Raw genomic sequence first — 9,104 nt, forward strand, 5'->3', positions numbered from 1 at the left:
AGTTGAAATGCGGTTATCTGAAAAAGAAAGAAATGATTCAACGGTTTCTTTCCTTATGGAATACACTCCCACTTCCATACACACCACGCCCGGATTCTATACTACTATTAATCTATACTACTATTAAACAATCAAACAAGAACTTCTTTAAGCACACCCCATAAAGTGTACACAGATCCAATACCACCGTACGATTAGGCCCACTAAAATCAATCTAACGGTTAGACTTAATCTAAACCATTTTCTATGTGCACTTAGCAATTTACATTGACTGACCGTACTCCACCGTGGAGGAAAATATGAAACTCCACGCCTGGGAAATTAGGAAACTAATAATCACGGGTGCATCATATTCCAGGAAATCTATACTACTATTAAACAATCAAACAAGAACTTCTTTAAGCACACCCCATAAAGTGTACACAGATCCAATACCACCGTACGATTAGGCCCACTAAAATCAATCTAACGGTTAGACTTAATCTAAACCATTTTCTGTGTGCACTTAGCAATTTACATTGACTGACCGTACTCCACCGTGGAGGAAAATATGAAACTCCACGCCTGGGAAATTAGGAAACTAATAATCACGGGTGCATCATATTCCAGGAAAGTAAATCAGAGTGCATCCATCCTATTAGGAAACTAATCTCAGACAAATCCATCATATTAAAAAACTTATCTCGGACGCGTCCATCCTATTAGGAAGCTAATCGCGAGCCGCCTACCGCCATCATCCACATCAGTCGGATTTATTTTGTTTCATGACAGAGAAACCATATACCTTTCGCTATTTTGCTACATATATTTATTCTTATATACTTGTGCAGTTTCAAATAATTCAACATATCTATACTACTATTAAACAATCAAACAAGAACTTCTTTAAGCACACCCCATAAAGTGTACACAGATCCAATACCACCGTACGATTAGGCCCACTAAAATCAATCTAACGGTTAGACTTAATCTAAACCATTTTTTGTGTGCACTTAGCAATTTACATTGACTGACCGTACTCCACCGTGAAGGAAAATATGAAACTCCACGCCTGGGAAATTAGGAAACTAATAATCACGGGTGCATCATATTCCAGGAAAGTAAATCAGAGTGCATCCATCCTATTAGGAAACTAATCTCAGACAAATCTATCATATTAAAAACTTATCTCGGACGCGTCCATCATATTAGGAAGCTAATCGCGAGCCGCCTACCGCCATCATCCACATCAGTCGGATTTATTTTGTTTCATGACAGAGAAACCATATACCTTTCGCTATTTTGCTACATATATTTATTCTTATATACTTGTGCAGTTTCAAATAATTCAACATATCCGCAGTCATCAAACTTGAAGACATACTTTTTAAGGCCTTATTTGCACCGCCTCTCTTTCTTTGTCTGCACGCCTCTTTCCTCCAGTAATAATAATGAATAACTTTTTCCGGATCAGGTGTTACACTGTTACAAATGTATGCTGAAGCTACTCCTTACGACAAGAAAAACGAGGATGAATGTTTTCTATCTTCACCAGTTTTGTAGCATGTTCCAAATTATTGGCTCTTTCTTATTTGAGGATTCATCATGTTTTTTGTAATTTAGAAGCCGACTTGAAAGCTTGATAAGGTTAAACTTGACAAATACTCTGAAATACTGTTCCTTTCATCTTTATTTTTCTTCCTAACTCATTTCAGTTTCTGTATGCACAGAGCGTCTTACAGCATTGTAAGTTAGTATGGTTGGCAGTGGCGTAGCCAATCCAATACGCCAGGGTGGTCCATTGATAGAAACATTTACATAAGATTATTTATTTTTTAAAGAAATACTTTTTTACTGCACTGTACATAAGCTATGGAGAAATTCCAGGGTGGTCCATGGACCACCCTGGCCACCCCCTAGCTACACCACTGATGGTTGCCAACGCGTAAACACATACAAAACCGGATAAATGCTTTCTATCATGATAATTATTGGATTTCTTTTAGCCTTTTACATTTCAATTAGTTCTTGTAAATAATCTTTATTTTATATAGAAGTCGTTGTAGTCACATATCATCTTCTATTTCCTATTATCCATAGTAAGTAGCTATATTATTTTGGCAATGCACACAACCATAATATATATATAATTTGATCCAAATTAGTACAAGTATATATTTTGCTACGCAGATTAGTAGAATAAAATAAGATTAGAGAATTAAGCATCTTGAACAATATAATTGCACCGTAAGGCAGTTTATATTTTTTTTTCTGGCTACACTCGAAGAGAACACTACACTACAAGGCTATATTACTGCATTAATAAATAATTGCTTATTTTATTTAAGTGAGAATATTTTCGTGCGATTACTCTATGAAGCAACATAACCACTATTGTGTCTCACTTTTGAAAATACAATTTGAGCGACATCAAACATTGTGTATCCATTTGATTTATATTTCTAAAAACATTTATTTTTTTATATTATGTGAATCTCATCTGGTTTACGTTTGGGACGTGCGTTGCACGTGCATGCTTACTAGTGTGTGAAAATCATTGAATTCTGTTCACTGGGGAAGGCTCGGATTTGTTTAGGAAATAAGGACCACACACACGGATGGAAGGTTCAAATTTTTTTAGAGCATCTCTAACCGAAAATGCTAAACCTACGTAAACTCCTACGAAGGGCTACGTAACTTGCCAAATCCTAATCCTAATCGCCCTTCTGATTTTCAGTGGGGTGGGGCCCTTCACCCCCCACTTCCAATCCTGATCTTACAAGTCAGCCTGTACGTAAAACAATTACGTAACCCTTCGTGGGTCTAGCATTACTGATCTCTAACAGACCCCTTAAAACTGTGACCCGTATAAGTGCTTTATAAGGACCGAGAAAAACGCATTATAAGAGCCGATTTTAGCTGTGGCCGAACAGAGGCCGTATAATTAACCCGCAAAAAAGATATTCTCTAAATATATCATCTTCTTCCTCACGCCCTTCCCATCTCGACCTCCGCCCCCTTGGCGTGTGCGCGTCCTGCCTCCGCGACCGCGTCCTTGTGCTCGCCACCGAGCACGACCGGGCCGGGGCCAGCAGCCGCCGCCGAGGCGTTCGCGGCCGACTCGCATGAAGCTAGAGGAGTAAATTGCACCTATAGTCCTTGTACTAGTTGGCATGTAACAGAACGGTCCTGCCACTTGTAAAATGCTCCAATACAGTCCTTGAAGATGGAAATACGTCACACGTATGGTCCTGCCTACGTCTCCTGATATGCACAGTATCACATGAGTGTACAGTACAGCTACAGAACCCACATGTCAGCATGCGAAAGAGGAATAAAATGGAAAAATAAATTGCACGCTGGGATTAGAACCCGACACCTCCTGCCAAATTGACAACACAAGCTAGCCAAATGCCACGCAGAGCTAGCCACGTAACGAAAATAGCTCTTTTTTCTAGACAAGCATAGGAATAGCTAGAACGCTACTATTATGCTGATGCATTTTCTTACGATTTCTTTTTTATATTCTCCTAGGTTTGTGTCCATTTTCCCATATAAAAAATAAAACAATTATTAATATACAATAAGCTGCATATTTAAATCTTTATTATATCTTAAATATTGTGTTTCATTAACTTTTTCTAAAATTTGTACGAATATAAAAAAGAAAAATGAAAGAAAAATATATTTATCTTCATTCAGGACCACATGCGTGCACAACTATTATGTATCCTCACTGTATTTTTAAATTACATAATTATTTGAAAAATACAACACGTATTTTGAATAATGTTCAGCATGATTTTAGAAAATGGTTATCTTTTGCCCTATTATTTGCCCAAGAACCGTTTTTTGTTTCGTCCAAGTTTACGTTTATTTTTGTATCTTAAATTAGGTGGATACGCACGAACAATTGTTGTGTTTTCAATGTATTTTTTTAAAAATGCAAAATTATTTAAAAAATTGACAACATGTTGAGCAATAGTCAACGTGTTTTGAAAATTATTGTGTAATAATAATAAGTTCTAGAAATGTATTTAAAATGCTTAACGTGTACGTGTTTCCTCTATAGTGGCAAGTGATTTTCCCTTGAAAAAACCAGAGCCAGACCTTCCATGCTAACATGTGGTGTATGCTGATGTGGCATTGGTCTGATAACCGCGCCTATAGAAAGCGTAGCCAGGACTGTACATGTGACGAATTCTCGTCTTCAAGGACTGTATTGGATCATTCCACAAGTTTCAGGACCATCTTGTTAGACGCCAACTAGTATGAGAACCGTAGATGTAATTTACTCAAGCTAGAGCTAGCTAGCTAGCAATTCGAGCGCACGAAGAGCTAGCTAGCTAGCTCCTCCGTCCGGGCAGGCGGGCGACGGTTAGGACGAGCGGCCGGGGGGCCGGGACGGGTGGCCAGTGTCCGGGGACTGACAGTAGGGAGTAGGGAGTATCTTGGGGGCCGGGGGCCGGGAAGGGAGTATCTTATTAGCTACGCTTTGGTGGCCCTGCCTTCGATCTTCCTGATAATTGGCATAGTTTGTTGTACTCCAAAAGATGCAAATTAATTTTCGGGTGATACTAGAAGCTGGATGGACACGCATACGGTTTGGTCCAATGTAAACTATAGTTTTGTTAATCCAAGAAGTGTTCATGAGTCCTGGGTGCAATTCCCTTTTTGTTTTCTTCCGAGAACCCATCCGGTACATCTGATATTAAGTCATTCCTTTTGATCTTTTAACTTTTTATTCCCATGCTTGCTTCTGATGGGAGATTTCGACACTTCATAGTTTTTTTTGTAACCATACAGTAATTAAGAAATGAATTGTCTGATTAATTAACGAGAAACTGGCGAAAATCGTCACAAACTCAATGATCATGTAGAAATAGGCTAGTGCCCAAGCATCGTACGTCCGCCCGTACAGACTTCAGTGTCCGTACAGGCGCATCTTCCCCACGTCGGTGTCTTCTCGAGGCATCCCTTCAACTTGTACATATACCCAATTGATCAATGAAAAGAAGACACCTGATTCATTCACTCAGTTACATCTCGTTTTCATTCAACACGTTATCAGCACGCTCTCTGGCGGAGCAATTTCACAGTGAGACTGTTGAAACAGGCAGCAGGCCACTCCCTCCGGCGGGTGGGGCGAGCACGCGAAAAAAATCAAAGAAGAGAAGAAGAACAAATAGAATCGGTAAGTACAAGGCCATGGAACAGCCGAGGTCACGATGAGGCAACGCCATCTGGCGCGATGCCTCCCTCCGAAGAGCATGCAACGGCGTTTGCCGCGGTGCGGCGCTATGGCAGCCGACGTGCGAAGACGCCCACGACGCAACGCTTCCCACCCCGCAGCGAGGCAGCGCCCTCCGGAGCGCATCCAACAACGATGGCCCACACGGCGGGGGGGCGAAGCAACCTGCTATGGCGCTCGGCCTGGAGCGAGATGCATCCGCGTCCTCCCGTGACTTCCCGGAAGGGGAAGTTTTTTTTGAAAGAACGCGGAGAACCGCGCTTTCGATTGATAGAAGGAGCAGCAGAAGAGTGCCAACTGTACAGAGGGTGGCCGGAGGCCGACCAGAGAAGAACAAAAACGAAAGCGAAAGAAAAACGGGGTGCGCAGACCCCAGGCTAAAATCCTACTCTCGCGGCATGAAATGCCGGCATCCCGCCAGCCCCCAAGCTGCCAATTCGTCCAAGACTAGCAGAAAAGCATCCTGCGGCGTGTGCTCAATGCCACGGAAAATTCTGGCATTTCGCTCCCGCCAGATTTCCAAGATCAGAACCAGAGCCGCAGAGCGAGCCTTGGCCTGGGAGCGCGCCACTTCGGATAGGCCACACATCCAATCCGTAAGAGAAGCATCCGGCCTCCAAGAGTCTGGAAGGGGAAGTGGGCCGACGCCCTTGGCTTGCTTCAGCGTGCCATGGCGGTGCCCGTAGCCCTCGGCACGGTTCCTCGTGGAGCGGGAGCACCAGCGGCAACATCCTCTGGCCCCTCGACGCGGCCTTGGACCACGTCCCCCAAGGCGACGGCGGGCGACGTACTCCTGGACCGCATCCTCGCGATGCGACGGCTTGCCGGCTAAAGGTACCGTGGCAACCAACGGAGGCTGCTCGCGGCTCCCTCCTGCACGGCCTTGACCGCGTCCGCACCTGGCCCGGGTCCTCGCGGTGGAGCGGCCGACTACGGTGGAGACGCAAGCCAGCGACCAGCGGTCGGCCCCAACTCAAGCGACTGACACGCGTCGCAGTGCGTGCTTCGGTGTGCCTCACTTCCGCGGCTGATTCTATTTGGAGAAAATTCCTGATGGAATCCACGCGAGAAAGTTTTTTTTTGAAACTGTTAGAAATAAGCCACGCATGAGTATGTGCGCGTGTGTGTGACCGTGTGCATGCAAGATTCTGTTACTGCATGCCCTGATTAGTTAGCCAGGTTGTTAGGGCATCTCCAGCCGTTGGCCCCTCAGGGGGTGTCAAAAAGCGCCGCCTGGGGGTGAGCCGGCGCAAAAAAATGGCCCTGGGACGAGTCGGCCTTCAGGACCGTCCCTAGGCGCGTATTAAAAAAAAATGGGACGTTCGGCGAAGTTATGATAAAACTAGTTAAATTTCGGCCAAACATGGCAAATTTCGTCTAAACATGGCAAAATTCGCCATTTTCATGACATCAACCTAATCTAAAAAAGAAAGGCGTTGAAGTCGTCGCCGCCATCGTCGTCGTCGTCGGCCTTCTCCTCCTTGACGTAGGACGACGACCCCGTCTTCATCGCGGCCGCGTCGGCGCTCTTCGAAGCGGCGCAGGGCGGCGCGCTGGCGCTCCTTCACCTTCTCCCGGCGCGCCTTCTCCATCGCAATGGAGTCCTGGCGCGCCCATTCTAGGGCCGCGTCGTCGTCGTCGAACTCCGCCTTCACCGGCGCAAGCCCCGGCTCCGTCTTCACTGGCGCCAGCCCCGGCTCCGTCTTTGGCTTGATGAAGCGCGGAGGAGCCAACGAGGACGAGGCGCGCCGGCCGCCCTCGTTGATGACGATGCCGGCGCTGCGAGTGCGCCGGCCGAGCGGCGACTCCGCCGCGGGCTCGGCCTTGACGCCGAGCAGGGCCGGAGTGCCGGAGGAGTGCGAGGAGGATCAGGAGGAAGAAGAGGAGGAGGAGGAGCCAAACCTCCTTGGCGCCCATGGCCCGACGCGTCGGTGCTGCGCCGGGGGGTACGCCAACGGCGGGTCGTTGCCGCCCTCGAGGTACGTGAGCACGCCCTCGAGTGTGCGGTCGGGGACGCCCCACCAGAGGTGGCGCCCCTCGCTGTTCTGCCGGCCGCCGACCACCGGCGCGCCGTTGGTGGACGCCAATCGCCGCTGCTGGCGGCGCTCGAAATACGCCGCCCAGGCCGCGTGGTTGTCGGCGGCGTACTGGGGGAGGGAGAGTTGGGCATCGGTGAGGGACGTGCGCACGATCTCGACCTCCTCGGCGAAGTACTTCGGCTTCGCCACGGCGTCGGGCAACGGGGGAATGGGTACTCCCCCGGCGCTGAGCCTCCACCCCGATGGCCCGGCGCGCATGTCCGGCGGCGCCGGGATGTTCGCCTGGAACAGGAGCCAGGACTCCTGTTCGCGGAGCGAACGGCGGCCGAAGCCGTTGGCCGCCGCCTCGTCTCCGGGGAAACGTTCTGCCATGGCAACGGCGGGGCGGGGCGGGCTCGGGAGAGGTAGAGGGAGGGGCCGGAGGGCGGCGCTCGGGAGAGGCAGGGAGAGGGAGGGGTTGGACGGCGGCGAGGGGGGACTGGTCTGGGCACATGCGAGTGGAGGCCGCTGGCTTTTATAGCCGGGCCGCGCCCGTGTGTACGCGTGCGCGGGAAGGGAGGCGTCGGCGCGCCGCCCCGTGAAGCGCCGCCCGTGAGGAATCAATGGCAAGGCTGACCGGCGGCAGCCTTGCCATTGATTCCCCGCGGGAAACCGAGGCCGTTGGGGCAAGACGAGGCGCCGAGTCGCTGACGCGGCTGGCCCGCGTCTTTTTCGCGCCAAAACAGCTCGCCCTGGCGCCCCCGGGCACCCCAGCGCGTCGGGTTCGGGCTGGGTCTGCCGGCGCTGTTTTCGGCCCAAGCGACTGGGCCGTTTTTTCGGCGCCGACGCGAAAAAAACGCTTAGGGAGGACTTTCTGGGGACGCGGTCGGAGATGCCCTTAGCTAGCTAGCTTTGTGGAGTGGGGGTCAGTGGCCGAGAGCAGCGGCCGGTCATGTATGCGTGCGTGGAGTTAGTGGTTCCTGGTCGTGCGCGTAGTGAGCGCGGCCGGCCGGGCATGCTGGTCGTGCACGCGCGAGTAGGAGGGGTGGCATCGTCCTGTGTGAGTGCGCTGGGGACTTAAACACCTCTGTACTGTTGCCTGTTGTAATAGGAGTCATGATGTAGCCCGTGTGATGAATATAAAGAAGGCGTTTGGGCGCCGGGGCGTTCGTCGCTGGGGCGTTGGTCGTCAGAAAAAGTGCTCCTTCTTCTACCTCCATCCATCCATGAGAGAGAGCGGTTCCAACAGAAACAAGGCAAAAGATTTACCATTTCATTTATTAAGAAGAAGAGTTTGTAAGACATACACCGCCACACCAGCACAACACAAACAAATTACTCTCGCGGCATTACATTACCCAAATGCTTGACACCCGCAATAGCCCAAAGTGACGTTTCTTCCTTTATAGCACGAACCACCACCGCCATTGGTGCCGCTTTATTCCTAAAGACACGCGCATTTCTTTCTTTCCATATCTCCCATCCAACAAGATGCAGCTGGGAGGACAAAGCCTTCTTGTGATGCGCATGGCCGATGACCCCTTCCCACCATGCCTTGACCGTGTGGAAGCTATGCCAGGGCGCCGTGTTGACATGGAGATCTAGCCAAGTGAATATATTGTTCCAGACTCGCATGGAGAACCGACACTTGAAGAGGAGGTGAGCCGTCGTTTCCTGCATTTGGTTGCAGAGAGGGCACCGGTCGCAATTGGGCCATCCCTACGTTGAAGCCTATCTGTCGTCCAAATTCTGTTTTGAATGACCAGCCAAGCGAAGAATTTACATTTTAGGGCGCCCACACCTTCCAAACCATGGCCTGCATATTGGAGCGAACGAGACCAGCGAACTGGGCTTTG

The sequence above is a fragment of the Triticum aestivum genome, chromosome 2B, assembly GCF_018294505.1.
Source record: "Triticum aestivum cultivar Chinese Spring chromosome 2B, IWGSC CS RefSeq v2.1, whole genome shotgun sequence".
Taxonomy (NCBI): Eukaryota; Viridiplantae; Streptophyta; class Magnoliopsida; order Poales; family Poaceae; genus Triticum; species Triticum aestivum.